Source organism: Bubalus bubalis, chromosome 15, assembly GCF_019923935.1.
Source record: "Bubalus bubalis isolate 160015118507 breed Murrah chromosome 15, NDDB_SH_1, whole genome shotgun sequence".
NCBI lineage: Eukaryota > Metazoa > Chordata > Mammalia > Artiodactyla > Bovidae > Bubalus > Bubalus bubalis.
Window position 1 is genome coordinate 32,341,376 of NC_059171.1, and position 19,448 is coordinate 32,360,823.

The 19,448-nt window shown below is 39.4% G+C and overlaps 2 long non-coding RNA genes across 2 annotated transcripts in view; one reads left to right on the plus strand and one right to left on the minus strand.

The window, feature by feature from the left end:
- The window catches only part of LOC123329456, a 217,111-nt gene that overhangs the window by 129,618 nt on the left and 68,045 nt on the right, over positions 1-19,448 (minus strand). The window lies entirely within an intron of this gene.
- On the plus strand, positions 9,990-12,987 carry LOC123329457. The gene is made up of 2 exons (XR_006544903.2): positions 9,990-10,124; positions 12,736-12,987. It is a non-coding gene; the product is annotated as an uncharacterized LOC123329457 (long non-coding RNA).

A 19,448-nucleotide genomic window follows, 5' to 3' on the forward strand; every position in this document is an offset into this window, starting at 1 on the left:
ATACTTGCTACCCCATGGACTATAGCCCTCCATGTTCCTTTGTCCTTGGGATTTCACAGGCAAGAATACCTGAGTAGGTTGTAATTTCCTTCTCCAAATCAATGCATTACTTGCATACTAATCACTAAACATTAGGATGCATTAGCTATTTGAAAAATGATCAATATTTTTATGTAGTTATTTTTTTCATGAAAAGATATTCTCTAAGACAAGTTAATTTCAATAAATCTTTTAAATCCAAGGATATACTTTAGACTAAATATTACATAAAAAGAAAAACATTAATGTATACATGTATGTATAATTTAATTTCTATTAATTAAAAAATACATTGTGATAAGCAGAATTCTAAGATCAGCCATAAGATTATCTATACTCTAGAAAATATACATCTTTTCCTAGCTATTCAATGAAATGCTAATCTGGGTGCCAGATGAGGGGATTTTGTAGATATAATTAATCTCCCAAGTTATTTGCCTTTAAATTAGGGATATTATATTCACTGGGTCTTATCTATTGGGTGATCCTTGAAGAGACTGGGCTTTCCTTGGAAGAGACTATACTAGTTGTCCCATGTGGAGATTTGAAGCATAAAAGGCATTTGACTCAAGAAAGATTATCTATTGTTAGCTCAAAAGATGGAGGAGACAAAAAATGCTGATAGTCCACAATGACACAGGATTATTAAATCTACAGTTTACAAGGAAATGAGATCTGCAGAACAAGAATGACTTGGGAGGGACTTCCCTGGTGGTCCAGTGGCTAAAACTCCAACACAGAGGGGACTGTGTTCCATCCCTGTTTGGGAACTACACCCCACATGCCACAACTATAAGCTTGTATGCCATTACTAAGACCCAGTGTAGCCAAAATAAATAAATGCACATTTGATTTTGAAAAACTACTTGGGAAGTGGATTCTCCCCAGATGCTCTGCCTGGGAACTCAGCCTAGTCTACACATTGATTTCAGCCTTCAGCAGAGAAACCAGGCATTCCACACTGTTTATGATCTACAGAACCTAAGCAAATAAGTAGGAGTTTTATGAAACCACAAAGTTTGTGGCAATTTGTCACATAGCAAAGGAAACAAACACAATAAATCGATGAGAATGAATCTGTATGGGAGCAAACATTTGATAAACAGACTTCTTAATGAAATTTTAAATTCTGTATCAACCTAAATAGCATTTTATATTTCTTTTCAGTTGCATCATTTTGAAAGAAATCCTGATTCAAATACATAAGAAGTTTTGAATGCTTACTATTTTTAATTAGTTTTTTAACAGTTCACATTGAAATTTTTATACCCATCAATTAAACTGATCTGAATGTTTGGAGGAAAAAAGCAGCAGCAGAATATTATTTCAAGCTTAGATCACTAAAAGTAATTTAACAATGCTCATATCATTTAAGCAGATACACATTTTATAGATATTTACTGATATGTATCAGTCAAAGCAGTAAATCTATGTAGTTCAATACCACTTCCAATTATGCCTAAGTTTATCTGCAAAGCTTATTTTTATGTCATTATGAACTGAACTGTTATTTCTAAACTGGCTTCATCACTTATATTTTAAAAATCAATCAGGTGATCTGAAGAGTTTGGAGTCATTTTGAATAAATGCATATCCTGACAATAAGCATCATGTTGTATGATTATGCTACATACATGTTGTATAATCATGTATGGATGTGAGAGTTGGACTATAAAGAAAGCTAAGTGCAGAAGAATTGATGCTTTTGAACTGTGGTGTTGGAGAAGACTCTTGAGAGTCCCTTGAACTGCAAGGAGATCCAACCAGTCCACCCTAAAGGAAATCAGTCCTGAATATTCATTGGAAGGACTGATGCTGAAGCTGAAGCTCCAATACCTTGGCCACATGATGCAAAGAACTGACTCACTGGAAAAGACCTTGATGCTGGGAAAGATTGAAGGCAGGAGGAAAAGGGGACAACAGAGGATGAGATGGTTGGATGGCATCACCGACACGATGGACATGAGTTTGAGCAAGCTCCGGGAGTTGATGGACAGGAAGGCCTGGCATACTGCAGTCCATGGGGTTGCAAAGAGTCAGACATGACTGAGTGACTGAACTGGCTGAACGGCTGTACATTTTTAGGCAAAAAGTTTTGCATGTCTAAATTTTCTAGAAGTCAATATAGCAATACCAGCTCCAGTCAGTTGTTAATGAAAATGAAAGGCTTACATATATGCACAATGTTGGCTGATAAATGTTTAATTCCAATGGAAGTGCACAAATGCATTGAATTAATTGCATAGTAAAAAAAAAAAATTAACTCTTCATGTCCTAAAACTTGGTATCTATAGTACAATTAAATGTACTTACTTTTTAATTACAGTTTTTAATGAGTAAAATATTTAAATGAAATCTGAATCAGCTATTGAGGATTCCCTGAATCATTTCTTGCAAATGCACTTTTAAAAATCATTGACTTAAGCCATGTACAATACAAACCCAAACACATTAGTTCAGGAGCCCTGGAATGAATTGACTAAGCATGGTTCACTGAGCTAGAGCTGATAAACCTCAAGGGACTAAAAAAAAAAAAAAACCCTTGTAGGTAGAAGATGTGTATCTAAACAACAAAACAGATGGTTGCTCTTTTGTTGATGACTTTTAGAGACAATGCCTCTATAATCTTCATATCCCTAAAACTCACAAAGCCCTGCACTGTAGTCTAATTTAATCTCTTCTAGTCCCACTCCAATATTCTTGCCTAGAGAATCTCATGGACAGAGGAGCCTGATGGGCTGCAGTCCATGGAGTTGCTAAGAGTTGGACACAACTGAGTGACTGAGCATATGCACATGCAAGTTAAATGTGAACCATTTCTTGTCATTCAAAAAATTGTAAGTGCCTTTTCGAGTTTCTTCCAATAAAGATGTTATTTTTTGAAATGATTTTCATATTCTTCAGATAAATAGCCAGAAGTGTGACAGTTGTGTAGCCAAGATATGAAACCAAACTAAATGTCCATAATGTATGAATATGGATAAAGCATATGTAACATACATATACACACACATACATATATATACATATATATGATATACACACAATGGAATACTACTCATTCATTTAAAAATATGAAATTCTGACATTTGCAACAATGTGGATAGACCTTGAAATAAACTTTCTATGGAGAAACAGATCCAAAATTTCACCACTTTCACACCCCCACCACTACTAGCCTGGTTCAAGTCATTATCATCTCACACCTAGAGTTTGATAATTAGCTCTTAAGTTTTCTCCAAGCTTCTGTTTATAAAACAGAGAGCATCTTCAATACAGAAAGTAAACTTTCCAAAGGAAAATCACATCCATTATTATTCTGCTCAAAACTCAACATTTCTATTTATTTAGCATAAAAGCTGAAATCTTCACAATGGCTACAAAACCCTATATTACCTGCTCCACTCCTTATTAACTCTCAGATATTCAATCTTCACTCACTCTCCTCTAGTTAGGTCAGCTTTATTGCTGGTTCTCAAACAGTTCAGAAATTTGTCTGCCTTAGGTCTTTTGCACCATCTCCTCTTAGGACACATTTCTGCTAAATTTTAGTATCCTTAACTCCTTTATTTTTTAGGTCTTGGTTCAACTCTTAACATTCTAAATGAGGCCTGTCCTAATTTCCCCATTTAAAATTGTAAAATGTTCATCACCTACACATCTCTGGCATCTCAAATCCCTTTTTCTTTTCCTATATTTTTCTTTTTTTCTTCTTCCTTCTTTCCTTACTCTCTCTTCCTCCTTTAAAAGTAGAACTTCTTATGCCCCAATATACTATGCAGTTAATCATGTTTTTTTGTTCATTGTTTACCTCCATTTACTAGAATTTAATTTCTACAAGGGTAGAGATAGGGTTCAAATAGCTATTAAAATAGTCCCTGGAAAATAGTAGGTGTGCAATAATAATCTGTGAATGAATGAGTAAATATTGGGGAGAATTTATGAGAAAAGGACCACCTTTTCCCTGTCTGGGACAAGAGGGTAGTCATTTTGGGGATAAGAAGCTCTAAAAACTACTGGAAGTTTTATGGCATCAACAGGTGGAAAAAAAAAAAAGTCCACTTATGTGAAATTTCCAAGCTTCAGGATAAGAGGCGCACAATGAGGTTGACAGATTGACTGAGAATAGATTCTACAACCAACACTGAACACACTGGGTGACCAAAATATGCAAGAAGAGCTAGGACAGGCCCACAGCAATCCCTGAAGTGGGCAGTGTGCCCTCTCAGACCTCCTTGAGACACCACGCTTCCCATTTGAACCACAACTTTCTTGGAAGCAAAGAAGACACTGACATTTTAAGAAACACAAAACACCAAGAAATTCTAGCACATTCTTTCTTATTCCTCTTAGCCAATCAGTTATGCTGAAAACGATGATAGAGAAGGAAAAGAAAAGGTAGATCAACCCATAGTCCATTTTCCTTTCAGTCATTCCTTACTCATCGGCAAGCCAAAAGAAGAGTGTTGGTATAAAGTGTGCAAATCCGGTAGTTAAAACAGCTTGTTTCCATCAGTTTCTATCAGGCCACAAGTCCATGGGGTCACAAAGAGCTGGACATGACTGACTGACACTACTACTACTCCTCTACTGGTAGGCATAGAATCCACAATCAGGCACACACTAAGAAAAACAAATTGTGTAACTTGGGTGATTCTGCATGTGTGTTAAATGCTCTTATACTTGCCTTTAAAACAGACATTACACAAAATAAAAATGAAATAAAATGCATAGAACTATATTAAATAAAAGCACCATTAAAAGTCAAAGCAGACCATGTAAGTGAGGAAAAAATATATTTTAGTAAGATTAATGGCACTTTTATCTTGCTTTTTAAAACAAGGGGCTTCAGCACTTTCAATGCTTCATGTAGAGCATTAGGCTCTACCAACTATGTAGCCGTCCCTAGTTGTAGAGGAAAGGAGTAGAGACACGATAGAGGTCACCAGAAAAAACACAATAAAGAATGAATTATCTCTAAGAAGGCATTTGACTGTAATCCCACTGAGTGAACCAGGGAAAATGTCCTTAACATATGTGTAAATGTGCTCTTCTCTTTTCCTGCCCATGAAGGCTATCAAAATTCATAATTTTTGTTCATTATCCTCAAGTTATACGGTCTCTCAAGGCATCTGCCTCAACTGTTATAACTAAAAATATTTTGGTTAAAATTGCAAAATATATATATAGCTTAAGAAAAAGATCAATAGTTTTATTTTTCACATATCTGGACAATCTAGATTTAAATGTTATTTTTCCAAAGTGAAACTGATTTTTCTCAAACTCTTGGCTGGGCTTTCTATCTTGACATTTTTATCAGGAATGCCCGTGGAAAAACTTAACTATGAAAACTCTTATCCCACAGACTTTTAGGTTCAAATAGAAAGACAAGACATATTTTGCAATACTTCTTCAAAAAGTTCTGAGAGTCATTAAACTTTCTCAGTTTGTTTTCTCATCTCTGAGGCAATCACTGTGAACAGGATGTAAAATGGACAGAAAGACTTAAGATTGGAATGCTTTTCCATCCTGAGGGAGTAATGGGACCCCGTATTAAGTATTTTCACTATGCCTAATGGCTACACTATCTCAAAAACTGTAGGGTATGCCAATTTTTGTACCTATTGTTTCTCTAGTCCATTCCTTCCCTTCTATGTAATGCTCTGTATTGCAAGAGCTGGGACCATTAAAATCTATCATTCTAAGGCACAGTTGCCAACTGGCTTCCAGTTAAGATGATTAATGGATGGCATCAAGAAGGGCTTAGTAGTCAGGAGATGAGATCCAAGCTATGTTTTTCATCTCTTTACTTCTTAAAGACTCTCTGGCAAAAACTGGTTGCTAAGTCTCCAGAGACCCTTGGTGATTCTTTCCAAGATAGCAAATGATGCCTGATGAGGGATGTAGGTCTCCCAAACATGAGCATTTTGAGCATGAATTAAACAGTAGCAGCAGCCTCCAGTATATAAGAAGTGCAGTTATATGTTATGAAATCATGACCCTGTTGCTTTTCATTTAGTCTTAAAACTGAAATGACTTACTGAAATTTCTAATATTCCAGTTACCGTCTTTATTTCTGCTCCCTCAGACTTGAAATACTTCTGTACCCAGCAACTGTTTCTGAAATTCATAGCACGTTTTCACTCTTCACACCTGACTGGTGTAGTAGCTGCTCCTAGTTATCAGCATAATCAACATCAAGAGACCAACAACAAAAGTTCTTACCTTTGCTTTGAAGAAGATATTGTAAGCTGATGGCTTCTCAGATTTTACAAATAAAAGCATGAGAAGGTTGAGTTTCAAAGAACTATTGATATCTGTAATTATCATCTGTGTAATTCAGGGCATGATGAGACAGATCTAATCCTGTCTATTGTGTGACTGTTTAATTGCAGGTTTTTAAGTACTACCAGCGGCAGTGCCAGCATACAACTTTATATTACAAACAACTACGTTTTTATGTTGATAGAATATCAGAAAGGCCGTGTTTGTGCATCTTTTCAGTTACATGTTTTCTCTTCAGGAGACTTGAAAATAAAAGCAAACTTGTAGAGAGTATGAATCAATTACAAATAATGAAGGTAAGAAGATAAGTTTGCTGCAGCTGCTGCTAAGTCACTTCAGTCGTGTCTGACTCTGTGCGACCCCATTGACACCAGCCCATCAGGCTCCCCCATCCCTGGGATTCTCCAGGCAAGAACATTGGAGTGGGTTGCCATTTCCTTCTCCAATGCATGAAAGTGAAAAGTGAAAGTGAAGTCGCTCAGTCGTGTCCGACTCCTAGCAACCCCATGGACTGCAGCCTACCAGGCTCCTCCGTCCATGGGATTTTCCAGGCAAGAGTACTGGAGTGGGGTGCCATTGTCTTCTCTGGAAGATAAGTTTACCAATCTGTAATAAGAGTCCATGTTATCGTTTAGCTGTGGTTAACATTTAGTTCTGACACTATTAAATTTCATACAATTTTAACTATCATGGTATTTAAAATTTTTGAAACTTAGCTTAGATGTTTGGACAGGTATGAAACTAGATATGCTTTTTTTCATTATAAAAAAGAACAAATAATGTCACTCATTAGAAAATTGTAATATTTTACAAAATATTTTGAATATATAGGTCATTATCACTTTTAATAAATATAATAATAATAGCAACACTAATTTGACTAATTAGTAAGCAACAACAAAGTTTTTCTATAAGACTGGCAGATTTGACCAGTTAAGACACACTGATTCCTTGTAGGGTCCAGTTTGCTACTTGCATTGACAGGAAAAGCAAGATGCAATCAGGGATAACTCCCTGCTATATCCCTTGTCCTACAGGATAACACAAAAAACAGAAGGGGCCAGGTAACATGGCAATAAACACACACACAGTGGGGCCTGTATTGTTGAGGAATTAATTCTGTGCTATTGGTAAACAGTTTTATAGCCTGCGGCTATACTGTAAGGTGGGTCAGGGAGAAAGTCTCATACATCATCAGAACTCTAGAGGTGATAAGAAACTGTCATGACAGCTGTCTGGGAATAGAGGGAAATGAGTAAGAAATGGCCTTACAATAGCTCCTCAAAATCTCCTGTTCTCATGTTCTGGAAGAATTATGGGTATTCTGCTAAGGCTCACGTCAGCTTTGATTAAACATTGTCTCTCCTACAAATATTACAAATATACCAAATGAAATAGTGTGTTCTATGATTAGAAATAATTCCACATAGGGAAAGATACAAGAACATGTCTATATGTAACAGATTTGTTAGGTAGTTAGAACAGGAAAAAGGAGTCCAAAATGGCGGTGGTTGAAGAATGAAGAAGGGTGAAGCCCCCAAAAATGGAACAAAGGAAGGTCCAGGGACCAGAGTGAAAACCTCATGTGAAACAAACAGTCCTCCTGGCTAGCCCAGTTTTCATAGGGCAGGATCAGGGCGAGGAGTAAAACATATAAAAAGTGAGCCAAATTTGAGCCCCTCTCTTTTTTGGGGTTAGATTTTATTTGTTTGTCATCTTGGACCCATTTGATATTTTTTGGTTTATGTTATGCCCTTGGGCTATGTCATTCTTTCAAAAGTTGTACCCTGCCCCCTTCCCTCATATTTCATGATCTTCTCCTGAGCCCTGTCTGGGCCCATAATGTTGCCTTTACAATCTTCTGCAGGGACAACCAGAAAATAACTGGCCCTTGGGAAGGAAATACTGTATAGTATCCAATCCCTCTAGCTATTCAGGTATTGATCTTCCATATTTCCCACAACATGTACAATAACAGCATCTCTCACTGAACCTGCTAAGGTGGGTGACAGGCATACAATGCCTGCTAGAAGTCCATCTGTTGGTGACATCCTTTCAAGGGCAATTGGGCTTCAAGGGATAATGTTTGCCACTTTGGGAGGAAGCCCTGCAGGCCATTTGGGTCCAAACTCTTACCACTCTTCTCCTAAAGTTACAAACATAAGTGAAAAATGAAAGTTGCTCAGTCATGTCCAACTCTGCAACCCCATGGACTATACAGTCAATAGAATTCTCCAGGCCAGAATACTGGAGTGGGTAGCCTTTCCCTTCTCCAGGGGATCTTGCCAACCCAGGTCTCCTGCATTGCAGGCAGTTTCTTTACCAGCTAAACCACAAGGGAAGCAATGTTACAAACATATGCCTGGATCAAATCTCCATTCCACTTTTATGGAACATCTGGTCTGTTGTCTCTTATCAATTTGTTCTTAAGTCACTTACTAACTTCTACAACCAGGATCCTGCCCCCTTGTAGACAACATCACTCCACCCAGCTTATTAAAATACTCTTAATGCCCCTAACAGGACCAGATAACTCACTTCTTTGTCATTACTTCTGTTATTACCTAAAGTGAATCTATGACAATGAAATGTTTACATTGGAAACACCCTAAACTGCTCTTCTGGAGGACTAGGGGAGGAATGGCTTAACATTCCCTCAGAGCAATAAGAGGATAAGGCTTATGGCTGCTTCACCAGGTTCCCAGTCTCAGAGCACAGGCTTGGAATGCTTGACATCATGGTATCTATTCCCACCCACGGTGGACAAACGGACAATGAGTTATGATTACAACCCCTTAATCCTACCCAGCACTAGTCATACTAGAGACCTTGGGCATGCCAAACTCCAGCCTAGGGTCCCTGGAGGTCGACCTGCCTCGACCTGCCTACGGATCTGGTTCTCGGGATGTTGTCATGCCTCAACCTGCTTAGGGATCCACCAGTCCAGGGATCACAAATTGACATGCCTCAACCTGCCCAGGCATTCAATCTCCAGGAGGTGGTCACACTTCAACATGCCTGGGGATCTGCACCCTGACCTGGGGATGCCTGGCTCTCAGGTTGCAACAGTACTGGGTAGGATAAAGCTTCAGAAAGACTCACCCCTAAGGAAGTCCACCGATGGAAGTAAGAGGAAGCCTGTTACTTGTGAGGACTGTGCCCGGTCTCAGCAATAACTCAGGAGCCCAAAGAAAACCACATTGCCTTTCTGGAAAGGCTAAAAGAGGCCTTCCAAAAGTTTACCAATCTGGACTTAGACTCTCATGAGGGACTGGTGATTTTAAAAGACAAATTCCTGTCCCAATGTGCATCAGACATCAGAATAAAGTTACAACAGCTACAGCAGCAGGACCCTGCTGCCTATTTAGATGACATGGTCCAGACAACCACCAATACCTTTTATAACAGAGAACAGGAGAGGGAGGCCAAGGCCCAGGAAAGGAAGAAAAGGAAAGAGACAAAGCATGCCCTGATGCTGGCCACCCTCCAGGGAAGCCCTATGGCAAACCCCGAGTCCATAAAGGGAAAGGCACGAGGCAAATGCCTAATCTGTAGACAAGCAGGACATTGGGCCAAAGAGTCTCCAAACCATGACAAGTCTCCTGAAACTGCTTGCTACAAATGCCATCAATTGGGACATTGGGTGGCGCTCTTCCCTCAGGACCCAAGAGCCTCAAGGTCAAGCACCAAGCCTTCCCTCATGATGGTTCAACAGGACTGAAGTGGCCCACTCCAGCCAGCCTGCCTGTCACAAATAACCACTACAGGGCTGGAGCCAAGTGTGCAACTGGATGTGTAAGGTAAGTGCGAGAATTTCTGGGTTGACACAGGGGCTACCTACTCTGTCCTGACCTCCTACTCCAGAGCCATCTCCTCCCAAACCTCTACCATTTTGAGTGCTACAAGAAAAACAAACAAAAAGATTCACCTGAGCACTTGTTTGTTTCTGGGATGGACAAATATTTTCCCATCAGTTTCTAATAGTCCCTGACTGTCCTACTCTCTTATTGGGAATAGATCTTTCCCTGCCTTTGAAATTTTGCAGCTATTGCAGTCCTGGTAGAAGATGCTTTAAAACTCTTTTGAGGGGGCAAACTAACTATTTTTACCAGTTACCAAGTGAAGTAACTCCTGAATGGGAGAGGTCATTTATGGATGTCTGATCAAAGGATCCTCAGATATCAAGTAGTGCTGATGGAATCCAGGCCTGACTATATCCCTTTCTGAGGTTCTTAACCCCGTTACCCTCCTGCCTACCCCCGAGGGCTCTCTCCCCTTTCACTCTTGCCTAGAAACCTTGGACCACTGGACAAAACCCTGAGAGGGATTGTCAGAAGATCCTCTGACCAATCTTGAGGAAATCTAGTAGACTGATGGAAACAGCTTTGTCTTGGATGGAAAAAGAAGAGCTGGATGTGCAGTAGTCTCCAAATTTGAGATAATAGATGCCACTAGGTATTTCAGCCCAATTAGCTGAGCTCATAGTCCTGACTTGAGCTTTAGAGCTAGGAAAAGGAAAAGAGTAGTCATTTATACTGACTCCAGGTATGCCTTTCTGGTGCTACATGCACATGCTGCTGTTTGGAAAGAAAGGGGCCACTTGACCACCCAAGGGTCCCCAATCAAAAAAGTTGATCAAATTCCTAGGCTCTTGGAGGCAGTCCATCTGCCCACTGAGGTTTCGGTCTCCTATTATAAAGGACACCAAAAAGGGGGTACGGAAGTGGCACGAGGGAACCAAGCAGCCGATTGGCAGCTAAGAGAACAGCATTACAGAGCAGTGACCTAATAGGGGTTGCCACCTTAGTTCCACAGACTAATTTGTCAGAAATTCCTTCATATACTGAGTGTGAGACTCTTAAAGCTAAGAGTGAGGGCTTTCAGGAAGATCACATGCGGTGGTTCCAAAAGGAGGGACTGATTTTTCTGCCTGGGAACTTCCAATGGAAGTTGGTTAAGTCCTTATATCCCACCACTCATTTAGAGGAGAAGGCCCTCCAAAGATTAATAGAAAGGCCCTTCAAAGGAACAGGCCTTCAAATGACTATAAGGCAAGTGGTCTCCTCTTGTCCCACTTACCAATTAAATACCCTCCAAGGAGCTCAAAGACCCCAGTTGGCCCAGCCTGTCCAATGGCATGGAACCTACCCAGGAGAGGACTGGCAGATGGACTTCACCCAGATGCCAGTTTCTCAAGGGTATAAATACCTACTACTCATGATAGATACATTCACAGGATAGATTGAAGGCTTTCCCCCCTGGACTGAAAAGGTTGAGGAGATGGTAAAACAAAACAAAACAAAACAAAACTGCTCAATGAAATCATTCTGAGTTTGGTCATTACAAAGTGACAAAGGGACATCATTTACTTCTAAGGTCACCCAAGGGATCTCTAAAGGATTGAGCACAACTTATTATCTCCATTGTGCCTGGAGGCTTCAGTCTTCAGGAAAGTAGAAAGAGCCAACTAATTATTAAAATCAACAATAAAAAACATAACCCAGGAGATCTCCTGGGATGGAAGGAGGCTTTACCAATAGCTCTCCTCCACACCCATATTGCCCCTAAGGAACAGGTTGGTCTTAGTTCTTATGAGATGCTATATGGAAACCTTTTGTTTATGTCAATGACCTCTTCCTAGATCCAGAGGCTCAGACCTTCCAGTCTTATACCATGGCCATTGGACAATTCCAACAAGATATACACTTGTGGGATGTCAACCAAGACCCCAAAAATTCTAAAGAGCCACTACTATATGCTCCAGGGACTCAAGTCTTAATTAAAGTCTGGAAAGATGTTCCCCAAAGGCTCAACTCCAGCTCACATGGGAGGGCCCCTACCCTGTAATACTTTATACCCCCTCAGCATTCAAGGTACCAGGACATAACTCCTGGATTCACTACTCACAAGTCAAGCCATGGAAAACAGAAGAGGACACTCAATACATCTATGAGCCCTGGGAGGTCTCAGACATCTATTCAAGCCTACAAATGAGTGCCATTCTAATGAACACCCCCCAAATTAAGTTTATGGGGATAAGATTTCTCAGGTTAGCTCTAAAGAACCAAAGCAGCTTGACACAGGTTGTACTCCAAAACAGACAGGATATCGATCTCCTGATCCCTGAACACGGAGGGACTTGAGCCATCTTGAATGAGACATGTTTCCAGGTAAATAGCTCCAACCAAGTTGAAGAAAGTCTCATAGTCCTCAAGAAAAACATTCAAGTCCTACAAGATTTAAAAAAATGAGCTGTAGAGTTCTCAGGGTGGCTACAATCTCTCTTTGGGGGATCCTTCTCCTGGTGAGGGGGAATTTGGAGTTGGCTAATGCCCCTGCTAATCCCTGTTATCATCATTGATGCTGATGTTCCATGTATTATCAATTGTCTAATCCATTTTGTCTGCCCAGATCAACAGGCTACAACAACCAGCTCCAGTTCAACAAGGATATACAAAACTACACCTGACCACTCACCTGAGATGGACACTGCTATAAGGACTCTGAGGCTTGAGACTAGCAAGAAGGGGAAGCCCAATGCCCCTTGCCATTCCAGCTCAGCAGGAGGTAGCCAGAGAGACCTCAACTCTCCTACTTCCAAAGAATTGGGCCTCCCATCTCTTGAGGGGGGAATGTTAAGTAGTTAGAATAGGAAAAAAGAGTTCAAAATGGTGGTGGCTGAAGGACAGTGAAGGGACAAGCCCCCAAAAATGAAAAAAAGGAAGGTCCAAGGACCAGAGTGAAAACCTCAGGTAAAACAAACAGCCCTCCTGGCTAGACCAATTTACATAGGGCAGGCTCAGGGGGAGGAGAAAAAAAAACATATAAAAAGAGGAGCCAAAATTGAGCCCCTCTCTTCTTTTCAGTCAGCCTGCCCTCATGCCTCGAGGATGTATTTTCCTTTGCTTTTCAAATAAAACTGAGCTGTAACCAAGCTGTAACAATGATCTGCTGTTTCAAATTTTTGCTGCAGTAAGACAGAACAGAGGAAATTACACACTCTCCCAACATATGTGTTTGGTATAAGAGATAATCTATTCTAGTTTTTCCTTATCTTTTTTATATGGTTATGGGATGACTAGCATCAGTTAAAGCTTGCTGAAGATAATTCTTTCCTTTGTTATTGAGGAGGCACTATTAGATTCTTAAAAGGGCTTTTTGGCTATGAAACGGTCAGAACTCACTGCTAGGTTCATCTTATGCTCAGTTTCTACTATGCCCCTGACTGTAGCTTCAAAATGTGCTACAAAGCTATAGTAGTATAAACAGTGTATTACTGGCATAAACACAGATATAGTTGAAATAAACAGAATAGAGCCAGAAATAAACCCACACATATATGAGCAGCTTATCTTTGACATGGGCTATAAGAATATACAATGGGGAAATGATACTCTGTTCAACAAATGATATTGAGAATACTAGATATCCATACTTTAAAATTTGAGAGGTTGAATCCTATTTGTTAACTCAGTTTGTTGTTTAGACTTTAGTAGAGAAAGCTAACATTTTTATCTGCGATTTCTTCTAGTTGATATTAATTGATTAAGATGTAAGAAAATAAAAATCTTTTAGAGTTTATTATTTATTTATTTAATTTCTCTAGATAACACTAATATTCTATTATGGCTTAAAACTGTAACACATGTATTCTGATTATTTATTCATAATTATAGATTAAGTAAATTCAATGAGCATTACAAGCATTGTACACTACATGAGTTATTTAATAGTGGAAATAAGTCTTCCCTCTTTGTGAAATTTATGATTTATAAGGGAGAATGACAATGAAAAGTTATTAATAAAATTATGAATTGTGACACAATAAAATGGAAAGCATATTATAGAGTATATTAGATTAAGGATTTATGTAGTCAAAAATTTAATATTTATAAGTTAGATAATGCAACTAACAAGGATATATAAGAGGCAGACAAATGGTATCATGAATACCAAAATGAAATAGTGTATCATAAAGGAAATGATGTGTAATTTTTCATTGCTGTAGACATAGTTTTTAACACAAAAGATAAACATTCACCATCAAATTCAGTGACAAGAATCATCACTTACCTTAAAATAAATACACTCATTTTGGATGACAAAATGCATGTGAGAGTACTTAAGAAAGAATGGATGGCAAGAAATTAAATAAATTTTAGACAACTTTGTCAAGAATCTTTCCTTTATGAAGGGATGCAGAGATTTAAGCTGATAGCTGCAGAAAGAATCAAGGATCATGAAAAATATTTTTTTTAAAATACACACTTTCACATCTAAGACTTAATTAGAATGGTTCAGCAGAGGTGGAAAGGCAGTGCAATAATAATGTAGAGGAGCTGAGACTTGAAAAAGTAAGCAGGATGGGAATTGAGAGCACACATGAAATGAATGGCCTTAAATAAAAGGAAGGAGATTTGTAATAAGACAGTAAAAAAGATAATGGAACAGATCACTTTATATCTGTAGAACTGGGAAAATTAAGGATTTATTTTTAATGGGTCTATTTTCTCAATAAACTATGAAGTCCTGGTACAGTTTACCCAGGTTTGAATTTTTCAGATAAATATATAGAAGTAAAATATAAGAAACTCCAATACTTTGGCCACCTGATGCAAAGAGCTGACTCATCTGAAAAGACCCTGATGTTGGGAAAGATTGAGGGCAGGAGGAGAAGGGGACGACAAAGGATGAGATGGTTGGATGGCATCACCAACTCAATGGACAAGGGTTTGGGTGAACTCCTAGAGTTGGTGATGGACAGGGAGGCCTGGCGTACTGCCATTCATGGGGTCTCAAAGAATCAGACATGACTGAGTGACTGAACTGAACTGAAAATATAAGAAAGGGAGCTGAGACTTTTTGCAAGGCATTGTTTACAGTAATAGATTATTAAATCTAAACTAGGCAAGGAAAGAAGGCGTTCTGATTGATAGTGGAAAATTGAAAGAAACAACTAATCAGAGGTCTTGATAAAGTTAAAATATTGATTAATAAGGCAATTTATCCAAGTAACCTTTAATTTAGGGTAATTGTGATGAAAATGTTTAACCCTAAAATTTATGATTTAAGATTGGTACCATTGCTTGTGATGTGTGGGTGATTGGTATTGAAAAGAGAAAGTTGTCATTGGATATGAGGGATTCTAGAAAATGAAAAGTGGATTAATCTTATTAAACAGCCTAAAGACCAACTGGGGTGTTTTCAATTTCCTGTGGTGAGTCAAATGTGGTAAAACCTATGTACAAGTCCTCTACAGTTGGAATACATATAAAGGATGATGCTTGAAGTTAGTTTGCTAACTATAACCTGAGTTTGTGGAAATTTGATTATTTAAAGGTACTACTAATCAAAGAAGGTTGGAAAAACACAGTTTCTGCAAATTTGCATGGCATTTAATAATTTGACAGTTATTTATTAATAAAGTGATTTGATAGTGCATATTTGTAAAAAAAAAACTTTTATTTCATATATTTTATAGAATATTTGACACCAATTTTCAAAAGAATGTTCAAGAATGAATTCAGAAATCTAATTTTTTTAATAAAATGTAATTAAATTTAAATATATTTAAATATGTTAATTTAAATGTATATTAGTTCCAACTAGGGGTGATTTTCCCACAGATTGCATTTAGGAATGTCTGGAGACAATTTTGGTTCTCATAATTTGGGAGGATGCTACTGAGTAGAGGCTAGGAATATGCTAAATATTCTACAAGTAGAACAACTCCCACAAGAAAGAATTACTGGTCAAATATGTCAGTAGTGCTAAGATAAAGAATCTCTATTTTATAGGAATAAATTATCGGGTGAGGCTATTGCTGAAAGACTGAAAATAAATTTGAGAATATAATATCACCTGGCCCATTCTAGATAGAAGTTAAAAGTGAGTATCTTGAGCCTGTTGCAATTTCTTTTAAATCTCTTCTTTCAAGACACCTTAGTAATAGCTTTCTTTACATGAGTGTTTTTAACAATAAAGGAGTTTAGATAAAAACAATTTCCCACAAATACCACTGATATTAATCCAAGTGTGATTAAATAAATTTTAAATATTAATAATTTCACTTGGCATATTAAAATTTTGAAGGACTGGAAAAGGTCAGTTTTCATTCCAATCCCAAAGAAAGGCAATGCCAAAGAATGCTCTAACTACCGCACAATTGCACTCATCTCACACACTAGTAAAGTAATGCTCAAAATTCTCCAAGCCAGGCTTCAGCAATATGTGAACCATGAACTTCCTGATGTTCAAGCTGGTTTTAGAAAAGGCAGAGGAACCAGAGATCAAATTGCCAACATCCGCTGGATCATCAAAAAAGCAAGAGAGTTCCAGAAATGCATTTATTTCTGCTTTATTGACTATGCCAATGCCTTTGACTGTGTGGATCACAATAAACTGTGGAAAATTCTTCAAGAGATGGGAATACCAGACCACCTGATCTGCCTCTTGAGAAATTTGTATGCAGGTCAGGAAGCAACAGTTAGAACTGGACATGGAACAACAGACTGGTTCCAAATAGGAAAAGGAGTACGTCAAGGCTGTATATTGTCACCCTGCTTATTTAACTTATATGCAGAGTACATCATGAGAAACGCTGGACTGGAAGAAACACAAGCTGGAATCAAGATTGCCAGGAGAAATATCAATCACCTTGGATATGCAGATGACACCACCCTTATGGCAGAAAGTGAAGAGGAACTAAAAAGCCTCTTGATGAAAGTAAAAGTGGAGAGTGAAAAAGTTGGCTTAAAGCTCAACATTCAGAAAACGAAGATCATGGCATTCGGCCCCATCACTTCATGGGAAATAGATGTGGAAACAGTGTCAGACTTTATTTCTCTGGGCTCCAAAATCACTGCAGATGGTGACTGCAGCCATGAAATTAAAAGACGCTTACTCCTTGGAAGGAAAGTTATGACCAACCTAGATAGCATATTCAAAAGCAGAGACATTACTTTGCCAACAAAGGTTCGTCTAGTCAAGGCTATGGTTTTTCCTGTGGTCATGTATGGATGTGAGAGTTGGACTGTGAAGAAGGTTGAGCCCTGAAGAATTGATGCTTTTGCACTGTGGTGTTGGAGAAGACTCTTGAGAGTCCCTTGGACTGCAAGGAGATCCAACCAGTCCATTCTGAAGATCAACCCTGGGATTTCTTTGGAAGGAATGATGCTGAAGCTGAAACTCCAGTACTTTGGCCACCTCATGCGAAGAGTTGACTCATTGGAAAAGACTCTGATGCTGGGAGGGATTGGGGGCAGGAGGAGAAGGGGACGACAGAGGATGAGATGGCTGGATGGCATCACTGACTTGATGGATGTGAGTCTGAGTGAACTCCGGGAGTTGGTGATGGACAGGGAGGCCTGGCGTGCTGCGATTCATGGGGTCGCAAAGAGTCGGACATGACTGAGCGACTGATCTGATCTGATCTGATCTGATGTTCTGGAATCTAAGCCAATGGCCAATGATTTAATCAAACATGACTGTGCAATGAAGCCTCTGTAGAAACACAGGAGGACCGAGTTCAAAGAGTTTCCAGGTTTGGGAAGCAGAACACTACCACATGCCTTTTGCTACCCACCCACCCACCCCCAAACTCTATGAGGACATAAGTTCCTTTGTTTGGGACCTTTCATTATGTATCTCTTTGGATGTTGAGTTTGCTTTCTCAGACTTCAATTTATAATTCCTGGGAAAGATGAAAGAAAAACAGAACCCTGGAATCTAAATACCTTAGGTCATCCATTTTCTACTGACACTGAAAACTACAGAGAATCTGGAGTGTTCCAACTCTGCCACCAATTCCAGTGCCCATGAGCACTGGACTACCAAGACCACTGGAACGCAAGCTGCCTTGGAATCCCTGGAACCGCACTGTCAGAACCCAGAAGCCAAGGTCATCCAATCTGCTTCAGACTTTGCCAGAAGCACTACATGAAACCTAAGGGAAAAAAAAAAAAATGTGGGTCCCAGAGGGATGAGATGGCAGAGTCGAAGGACCTTGAGCTCACCTCCTCTCAGAAAACACCAAAATCACAACTTACTGCTGAACAATCATCCACTAAAAAAGATTGGCACTAGGCTTCCCTGGTGGTCCAGTGGTTAAGAATCTGCCCTGCAATGCAGGGGACACTGGGTTGATTCCTGGTCAAGAAAGATACCACATGCCACGAGGCAACTAAGCCCATGTGCCACAACTACTGAGTCCACACCCTAGAGCCCATGAGTTGAAACCACTAAGCCCACATATGTCATAACTGCTGAAGTCTGCATGCCTAGAGCCTGTGCTCCGCAACAAGAGAAGCCTCTGCAATGAGAAGCCTGAGCACTGCCACTATGAGAGAGTAGCCCCTGCGCATAGTAACAAAAGACCCGTCACAGCCAAAATAAAATAAGATTATTTTAATTTATTGGGGGTTACCAAATGATATTTCCTATGTTCAAAGACACAAAGAGGAAACCGCAAGATGGTAGGAGGATTACAGTCATGACATAATCAAGCCCCATACCATCCGAACGGGCAACCCACAAAATGGAGAACATTATATTACAGAAATCCTCCTCTGAGCCCCACATCATGCTTCTCAGCAGGGTAAGAGCCCCAGAGTATTTGGCTTTGAAGGCCAGTGGGGCTTGATTGCAGGAGCTCCCCAGGATGGGAGGAAACAGAGACTCTGCTTTTGGAGGGTGCAGTAGGATCTCACATGCACTGGAACCCTGGGCAAAAGCAGTGACTTCATATGAGCCTGGGATTAACCCACCTGCTGGTCTCGGAGAATCTCTTGGGGAGAGTGGTACTTATCCACCCCGGACCCTCAGACTATCATCCAAGCTCACATCAGATCATGGCCAAAAGCATGAATAAATATCCCTTTGGCATGCTGATGTAATTGAAAAGCCTTTGTGCAAGAGATATGCCAATAAACCACAAATGTGACAAGTACACATAGACACTCTGGGATCCTGCAGAATCACAGGTTGTTGGTCATAGTTCACATGGTCAGTGGGCAACTCACCCAACACAGGTTTGTAACACTACATTTTGTGTTAATCACTCAGTCGTGTCTGACTGTGATCCCATGAACTGTAGCCTGCCAGGTTCCTCTGTCCATGGAATTCTC